The 27,957-nt window shown below is 52.5% G+C and overlaps 1 protein-coding gene across 1 annotated transcript in view; it reads right to left on the bottom strand.

Annotated features, from left to right (window-relative positions):
• Positions 1-27,728, bottom strand: part of SLC6A6 (solute carrier family 6 member 6) — an 87,749-nt gene extending 60,021 nt beyond the window's left edge. The window contains exons 1-2 of the mRNA XM_008951695.4: positions 27,428-27,728; positions 13,830-13,871 (exon numbers count right to left, since the gene is read on the bottom strand). The gene's annotated coding sequence lies outside the window, so the exon portion shown is untranslated. The remainder of the gene's footprint in view (positions 1-13,829; positions 13,872-27,427) is intronic.
• Between the last annotated feature and the right edge of the window lie 229 nt (positions 27,729-27,957).

Genomic DNA, 27,957 nt, shown 5'->3' with positions numbered 1-27,957 from the left:
ATAAGGAAAATGAGGCTCAGAGGAGAATGACCTGGCCAAGGTTACTCCATAGCAAGTGGCAGAGTCCAGATGTGGACCCAGGACAGAGCCAACATGCCTTTATCCACTTGCTAAAGAGAAAGGGAGTTTGAGAAATCAAGGCAAAGGCTGGCAGGGATGACCTAGGGCTCCTGGAGCTGGGCAGCTGAGTGAGGCCTGCATGTTTGAGACTGGGGGGAGAAGCCTTGGAGACCAACCCTGATTCCTGGGGGTAGGGGGGTGCAGAGGGAAAAAGAAGCCTGGCCTTGTCTCTGTAGCAGGCGAGGGGCACAGTTCAGCTGAGCAGGCCCCAGGCAGTGTCTCTAAGGACAGGAATGAGCTGCAAGGCACATTGCCTGGGACTTAGGGGCTCCCCTCACTGTCACCCAGCAGAGAGGAGTCACTTTCTCCAGTGGAGGCAGCAGGTGGGACTTCCCCAACAGCAGAAACACCTGTCCCTTAAACACCACCTCCCCAGGCATAGGGAACAATGGCAGGAAAGGCCACCGGAGGCTCTGGTGACATTGCTTGACCAAGGTGAGGCTTGCCCTGCTCTGGACTGTGGTTCAGAACTGCTCTCAGGAGACTCAGCAGCCTGGAGGTGCAGGGTCCCAAATGTCCCTCCCACACACCTGCACACAGGGCCTCTCTCTCAGCAAAGGCACCCTCCCCAGGAGAGAAAGTTGTACACCATAAATAAACCTGTCTCTGCTTCAGGTTCCTCAAATATAGAATGGGAGTAATAACAGTACCTAAGTTGTGAGGCTGTTGAGAGATTAAAGAACCAAACATGTATGGACTGCTTAGAACAGTGCCTGGCATACAGCAGGCACTTAGGAAGTTCAAGCTATCAGGATGATGACAAAATTGACCGGCATTCTTCCTCAAATCATGGGCAGCCTGGGCTCTGAGCCGAGGCCCTGCTGAGTATCTCTTGGGCACCATGCCCGCCGAGTGCTTTACAGATCATCTTACAGGGCCAAGACCAGGGCTCAAACACTGGCCAACCGCTTCTGAGATTCAGGGTGTCACCCTAACACCTGGGCCTCCTCCTAGCTGCCCCCTCCCTTCTATTCCAACTGTCTCTCTCCCAGGCCTCTCAGGGGCAGCCTCCTCTTCTGCAGTGCATGTGACTGGGGGATCCTGGGGTCCCCATCAATATTCTTGCTGAGCAATGTGGGTCCCCTGTGTTGGTGGGTCCCTGGGGATCTGAGCACAGATGTGAAAACCTGCCATCACCTCCCTCCCCTAGCCCTTAGGATACAGTTAGGGGAGCATCTCAGGGCAGAAAGCAGAGTGGAGGAGCCGAGGGCCAGATCAGGGCCTGCAGTTCCCCATGCAAAGTACTGAGTACCCTTCTGGCCCTTGGGATGGTGGCACCTGCTAAGCTGGGGAGATGGAAGTTACAGGGGCTGGGAACTGGACTCGAGAGTAGAAAAGGACTTTGCTGTGGACCTGCAGGGCAACCCCAACAACCCACAGGAGGGAACAGCAGGGCAGCTCCTTGGAGCAGGGTGGCCAGGCAGCTTCTCTCCACCTGCTGGCCCCTGGGACACCTTGGGCAGCTGGAGAGAAAACCTTCAGGAGAGGAATGTTACCTTACTGGTGGCCCCCAGGATGGCTGCAACTGCAGAAGTCAGACACTGGGACCCCTCAACATGGCAGCTTTGAAACCCTACAGCTCCTGGCTGAAGGTCCTTGGGCACGGGGGACCCCTCCTTTAGGCATTATTGAATGACAGATCAGCCCAACAACTTGATGCCCAGAGTTCACATATAGTAAGGAGACAGAGGCCTGGGAAGGAAGGCGGGGCTAGCCAGGAAGCTCTGAAGCCAGGCTGATGGGGCTCAAACCCCAGCTCTGCAACCCTGGGCAGCATATGCTCTGTGCCTCAGTTTCCTCACCTGTAAAACATGGCTGATAATGGCATCGACCTCACAGGGTGGATGGCGATCACACCAGGTTAATTTCTCAGGACAGGGCCAGGTGCCCAGAGAAGTGTACGTTAAAACTCCAGGTGTGAAGGGGAACATCTACTCATGCTGGGGCTAATCTGGAAGAGCTGCCTGCCTGTAGCAGGACTCAGGACAGCTGCAATTATTGTGGTTGGCTCTTAGGTCTTCCCAAAGGGCTTCTACTCTGTGGCTATCCAAGGCCAGGCTGTGGGCCATGCCACTCTGGAATGAAGCCTTCCCCAGCCCACAGTGTGAGGTGTCCTTGCCTTCTAACATTACTGCCTTACGCTTTTTGGGGTCTTATTATTTTTGGTATGTGGTTTCCCCTTTTACATCATGGTGAGAGCAGCTGTCACTTAAAAACATCCCCATACGGTGGTAAAATTAAGTGTGCCAGCCAAGGGCAGCTCACTCCACCTCTCAATCCAAATTTTGTTTTTGAATTTGGAGTAGCTTGTGAAATTCAACACTATCATCTGGCCTAATGTCTCCATTGCACAGGTGGGGAAACTGAGGCCCAAGTGGAGAAGGGCTGCTTCAGCCTGGATGAGAGCCTTGGTCTCCCATGTCCTAGGTCTGGTCTGGATGTCCAGTTCCCTCCCCTGCTGCCTGGATGTCCTAGGACCAGCAGGGCTCCCTACTGATTTGGGGTGCTCTCTCCCAGGCCTAGGAAACACAGAGCCCCAAATCCCACGGAGGTCCTTGGCCCCAAGGGAGGGTTCCGCCGACCCCTGTCCACCTGGTGACCCACCTTGGGTCAGCTCAGGTACTGAGAGGCTGCCTCCAGCAAGGATTTGGGCTGAGGTGGGAAAACAGAGGCTCCCATTGGTAGTCTGCGGGGGGCGACCTGGGTAAGTATCCTCAGTGAGAGGAGCCATGCCCTCCTCTAAGCTGCGGGCCTCTGGGGAAGACCTTTGTCCCACTGGGGGCTCTGGCAGGGCCACCCAGGTTGCCAGGAATTAAGTGTGACCAAAGGGCTCCCACATTGGCCCTCTGCACCCTCTCACTGTGGGCAGAGTCCACTGAACCCCATTTCCCAGGTGACTGCAGCTGCTGGTGACCTCACAGAGCATGCATGAGTCACAGAAGGGAACCCAGTGTGGTTCTGGAAAGGGGCAGAGGCTCTGTGAGCAGATGGGGACATGGGTGGACAAGCAAGCACTACTTACTCACTGGAGGTAGGGGAGACTGAGGCACAGAAGCAGCCAGAGAGTGCGGAAGACACCCAGCACCCAGGGTCTCTGTGCCTCAGAGTACCTGAGCATGAGGTCACAATGGTCCTTCCAGCATAGCGCAGGGTGCTGGGAGGCTGTGTTTTCCAGGAAAGTACACCACATAAGAACGCTCCGCAGCAGAACTAAAGCCAGAGAGGGGTTCCTTTATCACAGAACCCCCATCGCCACGCCGTTTCTGGGAGGCCCTGCCATTCCCAGGCCCTGAAAGACACATTCCTGCTCATCCTCAGGTGCACCTGCCCCTGGGAAGCCGGCCCAGAAGTTTCTTCTTCCTCACCAAGACCGCAGGAAGCTCTAGGGCAGGGCCAGCCCTCCTCCCAGGTAGGGATGAGGAGGGTCCCAGCTTATTGTCATAGAAACCCTTGGTTCTCCTAATTCCACCTGTTCTTGTATAACTGAAATAATAACTGCGCTGACATTGTCTGTCTGGCACTGTGACGGGCACTTTAAATAATTCTAGCTAATAGAAATGTTTTAATCAGGCTAAATATTTTTTTCTTTCCTTAAATCATTTTTCACTGATTACAGCTGCTTACTTTTCTCCTAATTAGTCCGAAAGTAGCGAGACTGTGTAGCATCTTAGAGTCTAATGGGGCTTAAAAGCACACTCGAAATGCTTTAAATGTATGCAAAATCCTCCAACCTCGTGGCCAATCCCAGCTCCCTGGGCTGCAGGCTTGCATGTGCAGTTTGGGGATCAGCAGGTAGACGCAGTATTTTACCCAATCCTTAGCCACCCTTTGGGATGGCTGGGGGGGGACTTACCCCAAATGGAGATGAGGAACTACGGCTCAGAATCAATAAGCAACTTGACCGAGGTTGCACAGCCAGGAAGTGGTGGACTGGAGTCTGGATCGGTAACCACTGCGCTCTGGGGCACCGCCTGGCTGTGACCTTAGATACCAGGAAGTCTCTCCCCCTCAACCTGACACAGGGGGAAACTGAAACCAGCAGGAGGCAGGGGAATTATTTTTCAAATTAACTCAAGGATTAGAATCCAGGTCTCTTGAATCAGCCCAGATCAAAAGTATTTTCATGGACCGGGTGGCAGCTGGCCTCAATCATAAGAGCAGCAGCTAACAGCCCTGGCTGCGCGAGGCCCAGTGCTCAATGCTTGCAAGGATCTTCCCATTTAATTATACTCATAATTGGTGAGAGTCGTGCATACCTGCCGTGATTACTAACTACTGACCCCGCAGGCTAGGAAAGAAATGTTTAGCCATTTAAATTCAGACTGGCCAGAGAAATTAAGTGGCTGATATCCAGGGGTGTGACTAATCTCAATGAAACTGATGAGGGGAAGGACCATGGGTAGTCTCCCAACCCACATCATTTTTGGAAACGCAATTGTTGCCTTCCACCCTCCCTGCCCCCTGAGTCCCCCACCCACCCCTCACCTCCTTAGAGCTTCCTTTCACTCCTGCAAAGTGTCTCACCCACTGCAGCCCGGGGTGTAATCAGCTTATTCTCCCATGTACAGCCTGGGCCATCTGAAAACGGCTCCCTTTACTCCTTGGGGGCAAGGATACCTGAGATTTAGGCCACAACTATATATAGCCAAGAAATCCGTCCTTTTTAATTGACTCATCTATTTATTTGGTCAAGCAGTTCCTGCTGACCCCCAGATGGCCGAGTTCTACATAATTCCTCCCGACAATGTGTGTGGAGAGGAGGGGCCCTCCCTGCCTCTGCTGCTTGGGCTCTGTATTCCCAGTGCAGGCAGCTCCTGCGGGACTCTGTTTCCCAAATAAGGTTTGCCTAGTTCCACCCTTTGCCTATGCTGCATCACCTAGGTTTTAGTTGGAACCTAACACTGCACCCCTTGCCAGCTGCAAGTGGTGACCTCAGGAATGTCACCTCCCCCTGGGGGGCTCAGTTGCATCATCTGTAAAATGGGTCATCATCGTGAATTACACAAGGAAGGTACAAGGAAGTGCCTTGAATACACAATTGGATTTGCTCTCAGGAGAAACAGGATACTCTGTGCCCAAGAAAGATTAGCCATCTTTCATCGCGTGCCTTCGTTCAACCAACACTTGACTTTGACTCCGCCCCTTCTTAGCATCCAGCTAAGTGCAGAGAGAGGCAGAAACAAACACCCCTGGGCTCCAGATCTGCCACACTGGGAAAATACCAGCTGAACAGTTTCTCCAGCCGGTGTTGTGTGTCAAACAGGCGGCTTCGACCGAGCTTCCTTCAATAGCGCCGTGTCCCCGTCCCCTCCCTCCCAATGCACTCCACGGGCTCCCAAAACCACGTGAGTCAGCAAACTGGGTTAGACACCTCGTTAGAGTGGGTTTCCTCTGGAGACTTGTGGCCGTGCCTGTGATTCTCCTGCAGCGGTGTTTGGTTGAAGGCAGGGTTTGTCTGTTCAGAAGCCAGTTGTCAAAACAATAAGCACTACCTTTAAGGGGCAGTTGGAACCATGAAATAAGGATTCCTGTTTCTGGCTGGTTCCCCAGAGTGAATCAAGACCAACCACTCTGAACAGATCCGAGGCCACTGAGCCAGACCCAACCCCACCCCCTACCCCAGGCAGCTCCTCTCCCCTCCCCATTGCCCAGAGCAGGACACCCCAGCCATGCTGCACTCCTTAGGGCTTCTACAGGCTTCCACTCTCTACCAGGCCTTTCCACGGGCTGTTTCCCCTACTGGGAATGCCCTCACTGTCTGGTGCCCAACTGGCATATTTTTGATATTCAAGACCTCAGGGAGCTTTTTTTTTTTTTTTAACTTTGCGTGCCCAAAGCACCTTCAAGAGATCCTCCCCATCCCTGACAGGGTCCTGATTTGTAGCATCTTCCCACACAAGCTCCCAGGCTGGACAGAGGGCAGCTCATTTCAGGGTCCCTAGCCCCAGCTGGGGCCTGAACCACAGCAAAAGTCCATAACTTTTGGATGACTGATCAGACTTTCAATTCTCAATGTTTATATGCTTAGAGATTTTTCCCCAAACTTCCCCTAACGTCAAACACTCTTGCTGGGGCCTTTCCAGTACTAGGCAGAGCTGGCAGGGGTTTGAAAAGGTGACTTTCTCAAATGGACTAGAAAGGCCAAAGGAAAACAAAAGGTCTTGACTCCATGACCTTAAGCTGGGACAACCCTTCTCCCCAGAATCATCCTGCAGGTCCAGAACCCAGCCATGAGACTTCCAGACTCGGCCGCACAGGGATCGCTTGGCCCACAGAAGGCCACACTCCCTGATTTTGTCTCCTTTAGGGTGAGAGACTTCACTGAATGTCTGGATTGTTAAATGTGAATAAATCACCCCTGAATTATGACCAATATTAATTAATAAGACATATTTGGTATTTTCAAAATACCAAGATGCTTTCTCCTACATGCACTTGCTAACCCAGTAGTTATCATAGGGCCCATTTTACAGATGGGGCAACTGAGGCCCAGGCAGAAGATGGACTTGCCCAAAGAAGTAGCACCAAATACTATTCTCTTGACAGCACCAAAACAGGAAGGTGGTTCTGAGAGGAGCAGAGGCCTGAGGTCTCAAGGTGCTGTGTGACCTTGAGCAGGTCACTGTACTTCTCTGAGCCTCAGGAGGCTTATTATGAGGAGAGCGGATGAAAAGGTGGAGGCAGACAGGCTCATGAGCCCACAGTCACAAACAGCTTCCTTCTACCCACCTGAGACAAGGTCCAGCCTCCTGGCTCTTTACCAACTGCACTGTGCCTGGTGTATAGTGGTTGCTCAATATTTACTAAGTGAATGAATGTTGTCTCACAACATTCATGTGTGAGTGTCTCACACTCATCCCAGGTGTGAGATCACACCGAGGCATGAGAAGGCCTGGCACAGCAGGGCTCCCTCCCCTGGGCACACTGTCTGTCCTTCCAGAGGCACTTCGTCCCCTTCTTCCTATCCAGAAGACACCTCTTGCCTGCTGGCTGTAGAGTCCCTTTGAAGTCCTCTGGGTTCCTCTACAGTTTTTCCAAAGCAAATGCCCATTACTAAGGGTGTCATGTGGACAACACACATGCCACCTCTTCCCACCTTGCCCCCTTGACAGACATTGCTAATCAATCCTGGCTTCCTTCTCATTGATGTGGACCCAGTCTTGGATTCCTCATCAGAATCTGGTCTCTCTGGGCCCCCAGTAACTTAAGGGACAAGAGACAGACCCTTGTCCGGGAACCCTTGTCCAGGACCGGCAGGATGCCCAGAAGAGACTTGAGGGGCTGTGGGACTAGCAGAAGCTCTCAGGAAAACTCAACCCGGAAAACATAAATGAGAACCTAGCCCCCTCCTTGTGACAGAGGTAGCAAAGGAGGTAGGAGGCATGGGTCCTTTGCAACACAATGGCCCAGGTGGGACCCCACAGAGCAAGAGGAGTGAGGGTAGGGATTTGGAGGTGGGAGCCAAGCTGGGGCTAGGAATTGAAAGGCTGAAGAGCAGGGATGCAACTCTACCTCTGGCTGGGAGGAGGGTGGGGGTGAGAAGCAATGACAGGAAGCCAAGGTGGCCCGCATGCAGGCCCCCAGAAGGTGAGCCACTAAGCGGCCAAGCTGGGGTGGGGCCTGGACACCGGCCCTATGCTGCATGTGCTCGGTGCCTGACTTAGTGGAGGACACTCAGCTCAGAGGAGAGATCCGCACCAGGGCATCGGCTCCTGAATCGAAGGGGTGGAGACTCACCCAAGCTCGGCACTGCCACCCCAAGAACCTACCCTGGGAATAAATGATTTATTCTATTCACTCTTTTTTCCATGGCGAATCAGAGGTCACACAGAGGGTTAGTGACTTGTCCCAGCTCTGCCAGCAAGTGTGTGGAGACATGAGTAGATAAAGGCACCCTGAGGGTCCCTGCGGGCAGTTGGGTCTGAATACTGACCCCAGGACACCTTCCTTCATGGGTGCCTGAGGAGCCAGCCCTCCAAAACCCCCGAGGCTGTCTGCAGCCCCAGGGATCCTGGCGGTGCTTGCTTTTTAAGTCCAGGAGGTTTCTGGACTTAATTGTCCACTGACTTAGAACACATGGACAGATGGAAATGCCTTCCAGGAACTCCCCTCAGACTTCACTGAGGTGGGCAGCCATGGTCCCGAAAGTCTCTGTCCATTTCTGAAAAAGCCCCCTCCCTTAAGAAATCCCCCTCCGACCCCTGCTGGGTCCAAGAGCCGAGACGAGAAGATGCACCCAAGGCGTCCTCACTCCACCTGAGGCCCAAGCTTTCCCGCGAGGCTGAGGCCAGAGAGGAGGCACCTGCCTGCCCTGGCCCCATCTCCCAGCAGCAGCTGTGTGCAAAACCAAAGCCAAAGATGTGGGCTAAACCCAGGCTCCTGTCCTGACACGTGGCTGACTTCCAGTTTCTCACTGCCTTCCTGAGCCCCAGTTTTCTCACCTGTAAATGAGGGGCAGTAGTAACTACCCTACAAGATCATGTAGGTATCAAAGCTGGAAAAACCGTGCAAACTGTAGAGGGCTGCAGATGCGATTACTATGCATATATTCAGACTTCTCTGAGATAGAGGCACCAAACATAATCACAATACTACGAGCAATAACGATGTTAACTTCATTTATTGAAGAACTGCTATGTGCCGTTCTGAGCTAACGTTCACAGTTAGAACTGCTAACTTTCACCATTTTTCTTCCCTGACTCTCACAACCAGAGAAGGGAGCTTCTACATCAGGCCCGTTTTGACAGAGGACACTGAAGCCCACAGCGAGGTTAAACGATGTGCTCAGAGTCACAGAGCAGGGTAGAAACTGAATGACATTCACGCTCAGGCTCACGGGACCCCTGAGCTCAGGTCCTAACAGTACATCTCCTCTAGAGGATGGGGTATGTTTTTCAACCTCGAGTCTGGCCCAGTACTCAGAGCTATTTTTTGCTTACCGGCTTTTTCTCGTCTTCCCCAAATGAGAAAGGCTGGCAGACTGGGGGCTGCTTCTCTGGGATGAATTGTTTTAAATCCCGTTTCCTAAAGTCCCGAAGGCAGGAGCTCCCCAGGGAGGTGCCACCCCTCCATCTCGATGCCCCAGGGCTGTCACTGATATCAGGCCAGAGTGAAAATGAGGGCAACCCCTGCGGGGTCAATGATTCATCAACACGTACGCAGCATCTCAAACACGTGCACCCCATCCGACCAGCAAGCCCACTTCTTGCTTAGACCAACGTGTAAAGACGCCCACTCAAAAGAAGTTCACTGGCTTCAGCTTTGCCAGACAAAAAAGTTCGGGAAATTGGCGGCACAACACTTTAAATCTACTTACCATGACTGAATTGTACACTTTCAAGGGGTTAAGATGGTCAGCTTTAAGTTATTTGTCTTTTACAACAATTGAAAATAGAGGCCGGGCGCGGTGGCTCATGCCTGTAATCCCAGAACTTTGGAAGGCCAAGTCAGGAGGATCACTTGAGCCCAGAAGTTTGAAACCAGCCTGGGCAACATAGTGAGACCCAGTCTCTAAAAAAAATAATTAGCCAGGCATGGAGGCATGCATGTAATCCCAGGTACTCAGGAGGCTGAGGTGGGAGGAAGGCTTGAGTTTGGAAGGTCAAGGCTGTAGCGAGCTATGATCACACCACTGCTCTCCAGCCTGGGTGACAGAGCAAGACTCTGTCTCAAAAAAAAAAAAAAAAAAAAAAAAAAAAAAAAAAAGCAGAGTGGTTTAGAAGAGAAACTGTAACCAGCCAATTTCCCATCACTATGGGATTAATTAAATAAACACTGGTTTAGTCAAACAAATCATGGCTTACAACAAGGTCAGCAAACTGGCCACTGGGCCAAATCCAGCAGCTTGTTTTCTCTTGCCTCAGCCTCCAGAGTAGCTGGAACTACAGGCGCGCACCACCACGCACAGCTAATTTTTGTATTTTTAGTAGAGATGGGGTTTCGCCATGTTGGCCAGGCTGGTCTCGAACTTCTGACCTCAAGTGATCCACCCGCCTCAGCCTCCCAAACTGCTGGGATTACAGGCGTGAGCCACTGTGCCTGTTCAAAAATGTATGACTTTTATAACCAGAGTAAATAATAAATATCATTTTATTACGGTCTTGGGCCTTCTAGGAAGCGAATGTTGAGGTTGGCACTTCTGTTGAACAGGCCTGAGGTGGCCTTTTCTGACAACACTGGAAGTCGTGGGCCTGTTATACCAACACTCCTATATGCACCAGTTTACAATGGGTGCGGGGCATGGGGGCAGACAGAGAGGGTCTCCCTGTTAAGAATCTTCTTTCTTCCTTAAGCTGCCCCACCTTAAGGGTGAATCTGATTTCTGGACTCAGCCCATAGCTGAGGGGGTGGGGAGTTGCTCTAGGGGGGCTCACCTTGGGGGATAAAATGAGAAATTGCATGTGGGGTGCTTGGCACTGATGTGCTAGGCCTTTTGTGCACTTAACCTCACTGTGCTTACAAAGTGATGAGGTCACCCCCACCCCAAAATCCCAGTATCACTGTCTTTCTAACCCTCCTGGGTGCCACTATTGCTCCATTTCAGGGGTGGGTTACCTGAGGCTCAGGGTAGTTCTGTGACTCCTCCAGGTCACGAAGCCGGCAGGGCTGGAACAGAGATTTGAACTAGGGACTGCCTGACTCCCCAGCTCCATGGACTCCACTACATGGGTTGCCCCCTGTCAGCAATACTTTTTTGGGCTGGTCCATTAATAGTTCAGGCTCTGCTGAACAACCAACACACATTCCCATGTCCGCATCATGCCCCTTCTGAGATGAGAACCTGAAGGTCAGAGCCCTCAAGTGATGTGCCCAGTGAGGAGGGCGCACACCTAGCAGTGCTCAGACTTCAGAGGTGACAAGGTCTGTTCTTCCACCCTGTTCCTCTAGACAACCCTGCCACGTCAGGGGGCCGAGGAGCCCTTTCAGAAAGTGTTAAGCCAAGAGGGCTGCTTGGAGGAGGCATCAGATAAGTCTGAGGGCAAACCTGCCTCTCAGCCTTTTCTATAAAATGGGCTCCCAAGCGCAAATACATCAGCAAGCCTCAAAAAGAGGAACATTGGCAACCTCTGTTTATTGCCTATAACAGCCCATCCCAGGCAGGGCCCCTTGCACAAGACTCTTTATCTGGAAGCAGAACTCACATTCCAGCCTCACAGCAGCAGGAGCCTCATTTCCCAGCTGCTTTGACTACTCATTAACCAGGAGGAAGGCCTGGGGGAAGGGGAAGGGGCTGGACCCAGAGGCCGTTCCCAGCCTGAGGAAGTGGGCTAGAGTCAGCTCAATCAGGTTCAAATCCTTCCCAGCTGTGTAGTCTTGGAAACAATCAATTCATCTCTCCAAGCCTCAGTTTTCTGATCTGTACAATAGGGATGACATCAGCGCCCACCTCACAAGGCTCCTGAGGAGGCTGTGCATGAGTCTGTGACGTGTTTAGCAGTGCCTGATGTGCAGTAAGCGCTCAATAAATTTCTCATATTTTTTCAAAAAGAGTAAGAGCACACCCACTTCTTTGGGTTGACAGAGTTAATACAGTAAACCTCTCGGCAGCATATGAGCATGCTGAGTCCAGGAAGCGGTAGCAATCATTATTATTGACGTCTATAATTATTATGATGACGCCTGTGGAGGCTGACGTCGAGTAGGTCACCTCCATGCCTGCCCAGTGGCTGGCTGGGTACACACCCCTGCCCGATGTCACAGCACAAAGAATACGTCTCCATGGGGTGGGGCTGCTTGTGACCAAGCAACCTAGGCCAGCTGGGCTTGATGAAAAGGAAGGACTTGGTCCAGCTGCTAGCAGCAGCAGGTTGAGGAGCTGTGGACCACAAACAAACGCTTGCCTAGTCCTGGCTTCACAGGGGACCCCACTCCAACCAATCCGAACCCTGGACCAGTGGGAGCTTAACCTTCCCCCTTAGAAATTTCTGCCCACGAAGCCAGGGTTTTCTAATTCCAAAGCAGAGTCCACAGTGGGTCTTGACATCAATGTAAGGGGTCAAGGCCATCTTTTTTACTAAAGGAAGACAGAGCAGACCAGAGCACAGCAGATGGCGAGTATGAGGATTATCTGAGAAACTTCAATTTCAGGGTTTGAGTTTCACGTGTGTGTTTGTGTACATGCACACACAGGCCACATCCCATTGTAAAATGTATTTAATGAACGCTGAGGATTAAATAAGACTCTGAAAGCCCCTAGAGTAGGCAATGTCTTAATCAGTGAAGAAGACATCCCTTAAACCCTTTTTAAAAACATAATGACGATCCTGAACTAAAAGAAAAATAAGGCTGCTGTAAACACTGAGACAATCAGTGCAATGCCATTAAGATCCACAGATAACAGGATCACGTCAATGTTCAATCAGTGTCCTGGGGTAGATAACTGTGCTAGGGTTATATAAGAGAATGGCCTTGCTCTTTTTTTTTTTTTTTTCCAGACGGAGTCTCGCTGTGTCGCCCAGGCTGGAGTGCAGTGGCACGATCGCGGCTCGCTGCAAACTCCATCCCCCGGGTTCACGCCATTCTCCTGCCTCAGCCTCCCGAGTAGCTGGAACTACAGGGGCCCGCCACCACGTCTGGCTAATTTTTTGTGTTTTTTAGTAGAGACAGGGTTTCACCGTGTTAGCCAGGATGGTCTCGATTTCCTGACCTCGTGATCTGCCCACCTTGGCCTCCCAAAGTGCTGGGATCACAGGCGTGAGCCACGGCGCCCGGCCTGGCCTTGCTCTTATGAAAGGCCTGAAGGATTGAGGTGAAGGGGCATCATGCCTGCAATTTACTCCCCAATGATTCAGCAAAAATGGAAGAATGTTCACGTGACTGTTTTTATTTAACATATTAGTGAGAAAGAGATGAAGCGAATGTGGCAAATGTTACCCATGGGAAAATCTCAACGAAGGGCATAATGCGAGGCCACTGTAATACTCTTGCAACTTTAGCAAAGGTTTTCCATTTTACTTGTTTATTTATAATTTTATTTATATTATTTTTAATTTTTGCTGAGATGGGGCTCATTATGTTGCCCAGGCTGGTCTCGAGCTCCTGGCCTCAAGCAATCCTCCTGCCTTGGCCTCCCAAAGTGCAGGGATTGGAGGCGTGAGCCACTGTGCCCTCGACAACATTGTGAAACCCCGTTACTCCAAAAAATACAAAAATAAGCTGGGCACGGCGGCACGCGCCTGTAGTGCCAGCTGCTAGGGAGGCTGGGGTGGGAGGATCACCTGAACCTGGGGAGATCGAGGCTGCAGTGAGCCCTGATGACACCACTGCACCCCAGCGTAGGCGATAGAGTGTGACCCTGTCTCAAAACAAAAACAAACCTTTAACAGAGACAGAGCCAAGCTCAGACCCCAATCCTCAGAATCAACTCAGTGAGGGCATCCTCCCCATGGCAGACTTGCCCCAGGCTACTCTGCAGCAGAGCCAGGACAGGGCACAGGCTGGGTCTCCAAAACCAGTGCTTGACCCATTTGCAGGGCGTCCCTGTGCCCTCTGGCACAGACTGGCTGGGGACCAAGCAGGCACAGAGTGGCCAACCCAGGCCAGGGGATCTGCTACCTGGAGGTGAGGTGTGGACAAGGTCTGTGGGCCTCAGGGGTCCCGTCTTGTCCTCCTAGAGCCTGGGGGAGACACGGAGCTCCTGAGCCCCCCACCTTGGGTCACTGCACGACGTGTGAGACACCCATCCCACCTGGAGGTCCAAGGTCACTTACGTTTGGGAGCTCCTCAGAAGGGCTGTGGTTCTGGTTCTGGATCTATTGCAAAGAGAGGAAGCGAAGACGGAAGAAAGAGATCTGGTCAGAGGCAGACTGTGCACAGGGCCCCTAATTGTCCACCCACTTGTAACCACCAGACGTGTGTGCTGGGGAGGGGCTGACCAAACCCCTTGGAAGGCCAGGACGCTGAGGCTCACACATGCATACTCACACATGCCAACACAAGCTCACATGCAGACGCACAGACACATGTGTAATCATATGCAGACTCCCAGCCCCACACACTTGCCTGTGTCAGCCACACACATGTTCACAGCCACACACAGACCCACATGGGACACACACTCACACATGCACTCCCACTCACTCACACACACCCCTCTCTTGGATGCAGGGTCCCCAAAACTTAGCAGCAAGAACCAGCACATTGCCCTTGGTCAGAGGGGAACAAGGTTTCAGCTGCAAATGGGTAAGCTGTTCCACAGCCCTAGCCACAGAAAGCCCACACTCCTGAGCGCCCCACCAGCTCAGTCACATAGCCTGACTATTCCCAAGGGGCGCAGGGACACGCCAGGGCCAGAGTGAGGGGCCTCAGAGAAGATCCTTGGGGGATGTGGTATTCACCAACCAGTTCAGGGGCGAGAATCACTGTGCCTAGGAAATCTGCTGAGCTTTGCTGAGCCAAGCAGTCCCAGACGTGACTAACCCAGAAGACTTTTTTTTTGGGGGGGGGGGGTTCTGTTGTCTTTTTCAGTAGAAGCTCAGTTTGGGAAATAGGCAACTGGGGGCAGATCACCTCCTCCTACCAGCAAAGCTCCTTGCCCTGAGGCTGGAAGGCTCTCCTGGATTCCTGGAATCTAAGTGTACAAAGCCAGGAAATCATTTCTTCTCAAATGAGATATTTTCAATGAACTGTTAAACTGGGATCAGCAGAAATGGGCAGTGGGTGTCTCAGGGGGAGAGGGCATGGGAGGGTGGGTCTGGGAGAGCAGACAGAGGCCTTCAGGACCCCTTTCCTTGCTGTAGCTGTAGCCCTGCCCTGGCAGCCTCCTTCCCAGACCCAGAGGCGCACTTGCCAGTGTCAGTAAATGCCAGTCCCAGCAGCCTACAGAGCTCCCTGTCCCCCAAATTAGATGATCTCATTGCTTTGTTAGGGCCTCCACATTCAACAGGCTCACACTGGCGCCCACTGGGTACAAGGCACTGTGGAGTAGGAACAGTCAGTCAACAACTTATGGTGCACTTACTGTGCCAGGCACTGCACTGGGCACATGAAGCTCAGCAGTGGATGACAGAGCCAAGGTCCCTGAGCTCATGAAGCCTGGAACCACAGGCTAGAGGCTGGGCACATGAGAGGCCATCAAGGCTTCATTCTAGGCTCTGTGAAGGCTGGGCTGGATTAGTGATGTCTGCTGTGGGTTTGGGTGGTGGAAGTAGCAACGTAAACCTTGCTATCCTAGACCATACACAGGGAAGTGGGATAAAGTGAAAGATGAAGGCAGCCTGTTTAAAGCACGAGGTTAAGAGAATCAGAGGAAGGACAGCATAATTCTGCATGGGGCAAAACCTTACCAATTACAAGAGGCCAGCCCATCTCAGAGAGGAGGATAAGAATGGCACTAAAGGCTAGGTGTGCTCGTGTCTGCAATCCCAGCACTCTTGGAGGCTGAGGCAGAAGGATCATGAGCCCAAGAGTTCAAGACCAACCTGAGCAACACAGGGAGACCTGTCTCTACCAAAAAATAAAATTTAAAAATTAGCTGGGTATGGTGGCACATGCCTGTAGTCCCACCTACTTGGGAGGCTGAGGTGGGAGGACTGCTTGAGCCCAGAAGTTTGAGGTTGCAGCAAGCAGTGATCGTACCACTGCAGTCCAGCCAGGGTGACAGAGTGAGACCCTGTCTCTTAAAAAAAAAGAAAAAAAAAAAGAATAGCACTAAAGTCCATATGTCTAGCCTGCTGGCACCCATGCCCCTTCTGGGGACAGCTTAAACCTGTTCCAGCAGGAGACCCACATAGGCCTGCTCTCAGCCCAAGGGGTCTAGATGGACTGACCCCACCTTCTCCTCCTAGGTGGGCACGTGAGCCAGCCCTAGCCAATCAGAGGGGGCTGTCATGATTGGCTCAAAGATAGGCACTTGACCAGCCTGGTCAAAAACAGTGATGACTAGGACTTTTGCCAAAAATATTGGGGAAAAACAAGGCTCTTTCTTGGATGAGATGGCTACATTGGGGCAGGGGGCGGCACTACACTGGTGAGCAGCTAGGGCATCCATGGAGAATGAAGCAGGCATAGAGACACGGAGCCGGGAGACAGAGAGAAGGAAACTGAGTCCCCATGACATCTTTCAGCACCTGGACTCAGCCCCAGGCTGAAGTATGGCCCCAGGCTTTTAAGTTAAAAGAGTCAGTAAATGTTCTTTTTTATTTTTAATGTCAGTTTAGGCCGGGTGTGGTGACTCATGCCTGGGAGACACAGAAAGACTCATCTCAAAAATAAATAAATAAAAAAAATAAAACTGAAGTCTGTTTGAACTGATTTCTGCCATTTGCAAGATAAGAATCCAGACCTATACCCTGCCTTGAACTTGCTGCGTAATTTTATGCATGTCTCTGACACACTCCTCCCATTATAAAAAAGAGGAAGGATGCAGATGACAGAACACCTGAGGTTCCCGCAGCCCTGGCACTCTAGTTATCACGGGCAAGGATTAGGCCTGACCCTTCCCCCAGCCCCACCCCCGGCCCCAGGCACACAGCCAGAGAGGTCATCAGCCCTTCCCAAAGTTAAATACAAAGCAGAATTGCCTGGAGGGCTCTTGAAAACCCAGATTGCGGAGCCCTGCCCCCAAGGTCTAAATGAGAAGGTCTGGGGTGGGGCCTGAGGTTCTGCATTCTGCAGGCTCCCACGTGATGCCCATACTGCTGGGCCAGGGACAGCATTTTGAGGACTCAGAGTCACTACGTGTTCTACTTTTCCCAGTTTGCTGAGGACAGGTGCTCAGTGCAAAAATAAAGCCCCAGCCAGCAGAAGACCACGACCTCTCTGTCCTCAAAGCAGACGGCGATTACGGAGAATGCCTGTGTGGCTGCAGGGATGAGCCAGCCCAAACAATGGAAGCAGCAGGTCCCAGCTCCTGTGGTCCCATCACTGCCCCTTCCAGCCAGCTGTGTTCCCTGGAATGTATTTAAATAATGGGGGAGGCTGTCAGAGGCTAAGGTGCCTCCTTGGGCTCCAGCAGGCTCCAGGCTGGTTTTCCAGGCGCCCAGAGCATCCCCAATGGCTCCCCCACTCCCAGGCATCATGCCAGCCCCAAATCCCGCTGTGGGCCTTGTCCGGACACAGTGACCCAGGCCGCCCTGCTGTCAGCAGCCTGGCTAGCCCTGGGCTCTCCCCTGATTTACATCCGACTTGGCTGCCTTGAAAAGCCTCCTGTGGCTTTTGGAGCGAGGACACTGTTCAGTAGTGAAAGGCTTCCCCAGCAGCAACCTTTCCAAGGTGGCGCTGGCCCAGCACGAATGCCGGCAGGCTCCCAGCTGTGTGACCTTGGGCAAGTTACCTGCCCTCAGCAGGGCCTCGGGTCTTCATGTGCAAAATGGGAATAGTGGTGTCTTTGGTGAGGATTAAGAAGAGGAGGTGACGAAGCACAGGGTCTGGCTTTTAATGCATAGGAGGCTCACAACTGCACTATTTATCTCCTTGACTCAAAGAGTGGTCCCCAGACCAGCACCGTCCACAGTGCCTGGGAGTTGGTTAGAAATTCAGGGCCCCAGGCCCCACTTAGGCCTGCTGTCTCACTGTTGTCACCCAGGCTGGAGTGCGGTGGCACGATCTCAGCTCAGTACAATCTCTGCCTACCAGGCTCATCCTCTCAAATAGCTGGGACTACAGGTGCGTGCCACCACACCCGGCGAATTTTTGCATTTTTTTAGAGATGGGGTTTTGCCATGTTGCCCAGGCTGGTCTCGAACTCCTGAGCTCAAGCAATCCACCTGCCTCAGTCTCCCAAAATACTGGGATTACAGGCGTGAGCCACCACACCTGGACGAGTTTTTGCTTTTCTTTTTTTAAAAGTCTGTTCTAATTGATATTCTACCAGTGGCAGAAGAGGAATCCACATTATTGTTCCTCGAGGCAACGTTCTTTACTAAAAGCCTGTTGCTACAGCTCTGCTCAGAGTAACTCTGGAACTCCTGTCCCCAAATCGGGACACCTCCTTTCAGAGCCAGGGCTAGGACATCTTGAAAAACCACCAAGAGGATGACTGCATCCGTAAAGGAGTCCCGCAGGAAGAGCACCCCGTGTGGTGGCACGCGCTTCCACAATGGATAGAATGGTCTTTCCTCCCTTTGTTCCGAAGGTATTTCCCTTAAACACATAAACCTATCTGGGCCACCCCTTACAGGACCAGGGAGGAGAAAGGGCTCACTTAGGTCACATAGCAAGCCAGAGGACAGGGGTATTCTAAGCCTGGTGTTGCAGTGCCTGATGCAGGGCCTTTGATTTTAAAAGGGCATTAGCCATGCATGTGTAATTTTTTGTCTGACATCCATAGCCCTGCCAGACAGACAGCTCCATGAGGGTACAGTTTGGTCTGTCTTGTTCACCAGCCACATCCCCAGGGCCTAGGACAGGGCCTGGAACAAGTAAATATTTGTGAGATGGATGGATGGATTGATGGATGGTGACAGGTGAATATAATTTCCAAGCCTGGAGCCACTCAGATGTTCAAACCATAGGTTCCCATTTCAGAGTAGAAGGAATTAGGCTCTCTTGATTTGTATGTTGAGCAACAACTGTGTGCCACACCCCTAGGCTGGATGCTGGAGCATCCATCCCTCCCCTTGATGTGTCCCCAGTCAAGTGCATGGGTATAAGGTAAGACCATAAAGGTCTGAGCTCAGGCCAGAGGAAAGGACCACAAGGCTCAGAGCAGGGCGAGCTGAAGTCCACTTTCACTCACGTCATCTTTTTTGAGTGCTTACTACGTGCCAGGCACTGTTAAGAGGCTCAAGGAATGCTTCCCAGAGCAGGCAGCTCCAAGCTCGCCCCTTAAGAGTGGGAATAAGGAGTGATGGGAGGAAGGGCCTTGCGGGCTGAGGGACCAGCATGGGCAGGGCTGAGAGAGCTGGACGCTTGGTCTAGCTAGGAGCAGAAACCAGCCAGACTACAAACAAGGAAAGAAGTTGTGGTAGGTGAGCGTGAACACTGGCCAAGAGCCAGATCGTGAAGGGCCTCCAATGCCAGGCTAAGGAGGTTGGACTTGATTTCACAAAGCACTAGGGAGCCACCACTGAAGGCTTTTGAGCAAGAGAGTGACATGCAGAGAGCTGGTCCCCAGATGGTACAGAGAGGTATCCAGGAGGCACAGAGGCTAGTGAGGAGGCTGTTGTCTTGGGCTGGTGTGATGTCCACCTGCAGAGGAAACACCAGGTGTCATCTCTGAAGGAATGAATGTCCTTGAAATCATGACCTGAGTCTTCCCTCATGGTGCTGACTAGCCTTGGGGCAAGAGAGGATGTCCCTTACGACCTCCCCCTTCCGGCACCCTTCACTCAGTAAGCATGACTCTGCTGAAATCGCTGGCCAACCACACTCCTCCACCTCCAACCAAGCAACTGGCAGCCTTGGGTTAAGGACTTTCCACTGGAACATGGCAGTGAGTCACTTGGCATTTATGTGCAAAGAAAAGTCCTGGAAAGGAAGGGCCTCTCAGGGCATCCCAGCATGAGGAGGGACCATGCAGAGAAGTGGTCCTGAGCCTCTGGGTCGGGAAGGACCTGATGTGAGCAGAACCCCGAGGGCTCAGCCCTCTGCCTTCCAGCCTAGGCCTGCTCAGATACCTGCTGAGGGAGGAAGCCTTCCATTGCCAGCCCAACCCTTCTCCTGGAGACCACCAGCCCTCTCCCTACCTTCCACGTTCTATTCCATGCAGTGGCCAGAGCTGCTCACCACGCTCCTTCTTGAGCTTTCCAGGAACCCCATCCTGGGCTCTGGGGGTGTCTCCTGAGCAGCCAAACCGTAAGGAGTCTTTGCAATTGATACAGCTTTGCCCTCCCACCCACTTTCCAGTGACTTGTGACAAAACCAGGATGTGAGAGTCGTGAACAATATCATCGAAGGTTTGAGGTGGAGGCATTAACCCTTTCCTTAAATCCCTCCCTGTCAAGGGGGGGTTCACACAAGCAATGAATGATGGGTGCGGCTGGGAGGGGGGAGCACAGGGAGCCACATCTGTGAACAATGGCTTTTTTTTTTTTTTTTTGAGATGGAGTCTCACTCTGTCGCATAGGATGGAGGGCAGTAGCGAGATGTTGGCTCACTGCAACCTCTGCCCAAGTGATTCTCCTGCCTCGGCCTCCCAAGCAGCTGGGATTACAGGTGCCCACCACTGCACCTGACTAATTTTTATATTTTTAGTAGAAATGGGGTTTCACCATGTTGGCCAGGCTGGTCTCGAACTCCTGACCTCGTGATCCGCCCGCCTGGGCCTCCCAAAGTGCTGGGATTACAGACGTGAGCCAGTGTGCCTAGCCAACAATGGCTCTTTTGATGGCTTTATCTTCCTGTGTTGATAAGTGCCTCCTTTGGGCCTCAGCGTCCTCATCCATAAAGTGGGTGGGCAGAGAAGGTTAACTGGATGATCCCACAACCCCAAAGTCCCCACACTCCACAGCCTGGGGCTGCTCTCCCTCAGACCTGAGGCGGCGTTCCCAGACTGGATCCTTGGCCTGCCTTGGTATAAACCATCTTAGATTGTTCATTAACCTCCTCCTGATACAGATCTCCCCTCCCTCCTTGAGCACAGGTGCTGTTTATTCCTCCCTGCCCTCTTGGCCCTGGCCCTGTGCCTGGCACACAGTAGGCACTCATGAACGTTTGCCGTGCGGTCAGTGGGACGAGGATGGGCTGAGGCATCCGGTGGACTCTGGGTCCAGCGCTCTTTCCACCCTTTCCTAGCTGAGTGTGGGCTGGGGCCACCCATTTTTCTGATGAACTCATCTCTGAGACAGGAAGGGGGATAAAGCACCGTGGATGCTCAATAAATATGAGTTCCTTCCCTTCTCAGAATGCTGAATCGGCTCAGCTGGCTCCTCTGCACCCTCCGGGGCAAGTCCTGGGTGGGGGTATTTCATTTACTGAGCTGGCAGCACTGGGGGTGATCAGACAGGACACGCAAAGTCAGTGGCTCCCAAATGCAGGCTGGCTGTTTGGAATGGCCTGGCAGATCCATGTGTTCTGACATGCAGTCCACATGGCCTGCTATTGGGATAGACCAAGTGGCAGAACCAAGAACAGTACCATGTCATTTTTGTTCAAAACAAAACAAAACTGGCCAGGCGTGGTGGCTCACGCCAGTAATCCCAGCACTTTGGGAGGCCGAGGCGGGCAGATCACCAGGTCAGGAGATCGAGACCATCCTGGCTAACATGGTGAAACTCTGTCTCTACTAAAAATACAAAAAAAATTAGCTGGGCGTGGTAGCGGGTGCCTGTAGTCCCAGCTACTTGGGAGGCTGAGGCAGGAGAATGGCGTGAACCCAGGAGGTGGAGCTTGCAGTGAGCTGAGATCACGCCACTGCACTCCAGCCTGGGCGACAGAGCGAGACTCCGTCCCAAAAACAAACAAACAAACAAAAAACAAAATAAAACTACAGCTAGCTTCCAAACAGATCCCAAATAATGCCTGGATCAAAGAGGAAATCAAAACTCAAGTGAAAACTGATCCAGTAAGTAACAAAAAGGAGTCTATGTCCATATGGACACCTGGATAAAGTTTAAGCTGTATGCAGAGGGAAATGTATAACCTTATATTAAAAAGAGATATGATAGACTGCCCAGCATTTTGGAAGGCCGAGGCAGGCGGATCACTTGAGGTCAGGAGTTAGAGACCAGCCTGGCCAACATGGTGAAACCCTGTCTCTACTAAAAATACAAAAATTAGCCAGGCATAATGGCACGTGCCGGTAGTCCCAGCTACTCAGAAGGCTGAGGCAGGAGAATCGCTTGAACCTGGGAGGCGGAGGTTGCAGTGAGCTGAGGTCAAGCCACTGCACTCCAGCCTGGGTGACAGAGCAAGACTCTGTCTCAAAAAAAAAAAAAAGAAAGAGATATGATAGACTGTCAATCAGGCAGGTGGACAGACTGAAGATCAGATTGTACTTTTTTATAATGATCCGAAAGGATCACTTTTTAGTTTATGCAGTTTCGTATTGCTTGAGGTATATTACTTTTATAATTAAAAGTGAATGGTTTACCAGTTTCTCAAAAAGTTAACACATATCTACTACCTTATAACCCAGCAGCTCTAGTCCTAGAGAAAGGAAAATATATGTCCACAAAAACACTTGTACAGAAATATGCACATAGAAGCTTTATTAGTAATAGCTGCCCCCCAGCTGGAAACAACCCAAATGTCCATCAACAGCATGGATGAACGCATTGTGGAACATCCATACAATGGGAGACTACTCAGCGATAAAAAAAAAAAAATCAACTCCTGATATACTCAACAGCACAGATGGATCCCAGCAATGTGAGGCAGAAAAAAATGGACACAAGAGTATACACTAAATAAGTCCATTTATATGAGGATTTAGACTGGCAAAACTAATTTATGGTGACAGAAATCAGAAAGTGGGCCTGGTATGGTGGGGCATGCCTGTAATCCCAGCACTCTGGGAGGCCCTCAAGGGTGGATCGTTTAAGCCTAGCAGTTTGACACCAGCCCGGCAACACAGCAAAACCCTGTCTCTACAAGAAATACAAAAGAAACTAGCCAGGTGTGGTGGCGTGCGCCTGTAGTCCCAGCTACTTGGGAAGTGAGGTGGGAGGATCATCTGAGACTGGGAAGGTCGAGGCTGCAGTAGAGATCATGCCACTGCACTCCAGCCTGGGAAACAGAATAAGACTCTGTCTCAAAAAAAAAAAAAGAAAAAAAAGAAAAAGAAAACGCAGAAAGTGGCTGTCTTGTGAGGTGAGGAGCACAAGACAACTTTCTGAGGTGCTGGAAATGTTCTATATCTTGATTTGGGTGGTGGTTACACAGGTGTATACATTTGTCAAAACTCATCAAACCGTAACAGAATCTTTGCATATTACTGCATGTAAATCATAACTCAATTTAAAAAACATTTTTAAAAAATCATCTAAGGTGGGAGGATCGCTTGAGCTCAGGAGTTCAAGACCAGCCCAGGCAACATGGTGAAACCTCATCCGTACAAAAAATACAAAAATTAGCCTGGAGTAGTGGTGCATGCCTGTAGTCCCAGCTACTTGGGAGGCTGAGGTGGGAGGATCACTTGAGCCCAGGAGATCGAGGCTGCAGTGAACTATGATGGCACCACTGCACTCCAGCCTGGGCAACGAAGTCAGACCCTGTCTCAAAAAAAAAAACCACAAGAAAAACTTTAAAAATACAGATTCCCAGGCTCCACCCCCCTGGAGGTTCTGATTCAGTATGTCCAGGCTGGGCCTGGGAGTCTGAATGTGTTTGTTTGTTTGTTTTTAAGTATCCCAGGCAATTCTGATACCTGACCACAGTTAGGGCAGCCCACCTGCCTCCCCCATCATTCCCTCCCCACTCTTTTGTTTCAGGTGGTTTATTATTCGTATGTTGGTTTTTCCAAGAGAAGGGTGGTTGGCCACACCACGCTGGAGCTTCAGAAACAGAACAGCAATTCCTCACTCTCTCTGCTTTCCCTCTCGTAACCCTAACTCCCACTGTTGGCATCAGCCTCTGCCCAGGTTTCCAAATGAAGCCTCTGACCAGGTAAGGCAGGAAAGGAAACTCCGCAGACCTGTCCAGGACTGGCATAACTCACCTAGAGACACTAGGGCTGTGTGCTCCAGGGAGGTCAAAGCCAGCAAGTTAATGGCCTGTGTACCGGTTAAATAGCATGTCCAGGCCTTCACCCCCATGTTTACAGAAAGAGTTTAGGGCAAGACTCATTGGTACAGAAAATGCTTAGTGGCTCGGTGACTCTCGGTCTCCTGGACCCCAGTTCCGTTCCTTACTCACCATCAGGGTTCTCCTGGGCTCCAGACTTGACTGGCTTCTGCCCCACTATCCTTAAACCCAGTATGACTCCTGCTGCCATCAGGAGAAAGCCCAAACCCACTTACACAGCATTCAAGGCCCTCCGGCTGGCACGGTGGCTCACACCTATAATCAACACTTGAGAGAGAGGCTGAGGCGAGAAGACTGCCTGAGCCCAGGAGCTTGAGACCATCCTGGGCAACATAGTAAGACCCTGTCTCTATTTTTATATGTGAAAAAATAAAACGCCCCCCTCCCCACCATCTGGCTCCTATTCCTCTCTCCAGCTAGGACCCAGGGAACCTGTTCTACAAACATGCTTGGCTATTTCACGCCACTGTGCCCTTGTGGCTGCTCTGCCCCCTGTTGAGAATGCCAGCCCATCCTGTTTCTCCACCCACAGACAATGGCAACTCCGATACTGTGTCCTCTAGGAAGCGAAAGTGCCTCCTGCCCACTAACCCACCCTCACTGCACACTCAGCTGCTCCTTGGGTCTTCTTCACCGTATCCTACGGATGGTAATGGCCATTGCAGCTACCACATGCTTCTACCTCTGGGACAGGAGCTCCTAGAAAGCCAACACTCTACCTTGAACCCAGTGCCGGCCCAGAGCTGACCTTAACCAAGGTCTATTAATCAACTAAAGGAAGCACATTAAAAAAGCGCTCTCATTCTCACTTGAAGGCTTCCTTAGGCATTTCCAGATCCACAGCTCCTGCCCAGAACCCATAAATTCAAACGAACGCTCTGGCCAAGTTGGCAAACACAGGAAAGTGAGATGCAGCCCCAAAGAATCTGACTCTTGCTCATGACCTTCTGCAGAAGTGGGGAATCAGCATGTACCTGCCAGGGTGGCCCTGGGATTTCAGGCCAACCCCAATTCCCAGGCAGACCCCCTCTGGCTGCAGCTAAGCTGCATTCTGGGGAGCCCTTATAATTTACTTCTCAGCTTTTTCTATATACGGGAATGTGTTCAATGACTCACAAGTGTCTTATCATTCAGGACCTTTGGAAAGACTTTCAGAGAAGTACAGCTCCCAAATCCTTTGACAAACTGACAGGCGGACAAGTTCAGGTTAGAAAAGAGAGTCCCCAGAGCCCGGACTGCCTTGTGGAGGGCTGACCCCTGCAGCAGAATGGGTAGCAGGGCTCAGGGGAAGGCACAAAGAAGGGAGAATGAGTAACTAGGGACAGAGGCAAGGTGCAAATGGGTCCCATAGGCTCACTTTCCTGCCCTAAGGACTGGGACACCTTTGTCCCTCATTTTCCCCAGGCCCCGGTTCAATTTCAACTCCCCAGGATATCAGTGACCAAAGCCCCATGGGGCCAAAACTCACAGCTGAGCTAGGGAAAACCTTTTGAAACTTAACTTTGTCCAGTCAAGGCAAAGTCCCTTAGGTGGCTCTCAGTTTGTCCATCTATAAAATGGGTACTGCTCACCAGGCCTCCAGACTCTGAAAAGCAGATGTGGTCCAATCACCACAGGTTGAGGTGACGGGAAGGAGGCAGGGGAGGATGATTGCAGCTGAGCCATGGGTTAGTACAAGGGTGTCCCCAAAGGACAAAGCCTCCAGAATGCACCTTGGCCCTTGCCATACACCACAGTGACCCAGGACCTCGTGACACCCTCTAATCAGCAGCTCTACAGCTGAGCCCGGCTTTACAGCTTACCACAAGCTTATTCAGCCTCATCTCCCTCAATCCCCTCAAGGACGTAGTGAGGCCGGCACTGGTGTCCTTGCTGCCCAGGCAGCCAAGCTGAGGCTCAAAGAAACCAAGGGAATCAACCAAGGTCACCCACCCATTAAAACAAAGCATAGGACTTAAATCAGTTCCCTGGGGACAAGCTCCTACCTCTGGTCCCTGGTTTACTCTATAACCAGTCTGCCCCACCCATTTTACAGGTAAGGAAACCGAGGCAGAAAAAGGGTTGCCCAAGGTCAACTGGGGGCTGAGCCAGGCCTAACACCTCCTACCATTCTACCAGTCCCACCCTGTTGGGGGTTCTTAGCCGTGCTAGGCCCCCTTTGGATCCTCTCCAACACCATCTTGATGAAATTCCTCCCCCAACCCACCTCCTCATGCCCACCCCACAATCCCTGGGTGACTCCCTGGTCGAGAGGGAGGCAGGTGGTTGCTAAGCACTCACCCGCTCTCTCTCTCATAAAAATAAACTCCTTCTGGCTAGGAGACTCTGGACAAGATCCCCTCCCTTCTAGCCAACAAAAAATTAAAAAGAAAATTTAAAAAGATATCCTCAGTGACATTTACTTGAACGTCAGCTGTGCCAAAGCGGGGGCCAATTTACTGAAGTCCAAATGGAGCCATGCGCCAGTAAACCTCAGCCCGAAGACCCTCCATTCAAGTGTCTGGGCAATTACTGAGCTGATTTATTTCCCCAGACAGGAAACGGGGGCCCAGGCTGCCTCCCAAGCTTTTGGGGCTGGTCCTGGGGATGCCGGGATCTGGCAGAGGCCCAACAGTGACCAAAATAGCCAGGCCGGTGGCCCTGCCCGGCACACACCTCCCTGCCTGGGAGAGCTGCCCACAGGTCTCCTCTCCAGTCCAGGCTGAAGTCCAGGCTGAAGCTTTGAGGCTGTAGGAGGAGGTCCCTGGAATTCTGTCTGTCTGGCTTCCCTAGTGGGAGGGGGACGAGAATCTCCTACTCAAAAGAGGAACCCACAGAAGGAAGAGAAATAGTCTGGAGGAGGAAGTGTCCTGCTGGCCCTGCCGGCTGTCCACTACCCCTTGGCTGCCCCTCCGGGCCTTGGTCCCACCACTCAGGACTGCTGGACGCTGGCGCTGCCACCTGCACACCACCTATGGAGTGCATGCACCTATGGAGCCACGCTGCCCTATCACCTGTCCCCACTCAGCGCCGGCCCTGGAGAACCAGCTCTGGCCATTGGACCCTCTAGGCACCAGGGACACCCTCTTGGGTACAGCCGAGGACACACGAGTGCCCACAACCAGGGACCTGGAGACACAACCACACTCAGGGACACGCACGTGCACCTAGCCAGGGCCTGGAAGACGCAGCCCCCCACACACAGATTCATGCAGACACAAACGGGGACACACAAGAGCACACATCCAAAGACAGCACACTCAGGTATCACACACAGAGAGGCACACACACACAGCCCAGCACGCAGAGAATAACAGACATGCACCGGAACACACATGTGCACGCTGCTGGGGACACGGTGAAACAGCCACCCTCAGAAACACAGACACAGGGATACGGAGGCACATGTAGGCATCCTGACGGAGACAGGCACACAGATATGCCACACACACACACACACACACACACACACACACTCTCCTGCCGCCCGCACCAAGAGCCGGAGCCCTTTTGCCGGGGAAACAATAACAGCCCCGCCAGCGGGACTGAGCAGGCGACCCTCGGTCCCTTCCGCGGTGGTGAAAGGGGCGCCGGATGGGCGCACGCGGAGGGGAGGAGGCCGGGACTGCGGCGACGCGGGGATGGGGAGGGGCTGCAGACGGCGGGCAGCGCCGGCTGCGCGCCCAGCTCCCGGTCCCTCCGGTACCTGGGGTGGCTGCGGCGCCGCCCGCGCTCTGCTCGGCTGTGCCGGGTTCCGCCGGCCGGGGGCTGCCTGCCCGCTCGCTCTCTGACCCGCTGGGTGAACGCTCCGCACTCCCTCTTGGCGCAGCTTGTCCTCTGGGCTTGCGGTCCTCGGGGCTCGGCGTTGGCGGCGGCGCGAAGGAAGCGGTAATTTATAAGCGGCTTCTTCCTGACCTCGCGTGTCTGTTGTCTGAGCAGGCAGCTCTCAGCATCACCCATCCTGCTGGGTGGAAAAATACCAGCTCGGCCGGGCCGGGGGCGGGGCCGGGGCGGGGCCGGGGCGTCCAGCCCCGCCCCAAGTGCGGACACACGCGCGCACACACACACATGCACACACATACACGCATACACGCACGCGCGCATGGGCTCGGACACACAAAGAACCCGGGCTCGCCGAGCGCGCGCGCACACCCTCATGCCGCGCGGCGAACGTTCGTTGCCAGGTGCGGCAGCCCGCCCTGGGCGCCTCCTGCCTGCGGAAGAAGAGCAGGACAG

Source organism: Pan paniscus, chromosome 2 (genome assembly GCF_029289425.2).
Source record: "Pan paniscus chromosome 2, NHGRI_mPanPan1-v2.0_pri, whole genome shotgun sequence".
NCBI lineage: Eukaryota > Metazoa > Chordata > Mammalia > Primates > Hominidae > Pan > Pan paniscus.
The sequence above is the reverse complement of the archived record's forward strand: the minus strand, read 5'-3'. Positions and strand labels throughout refer to the sequence as shown.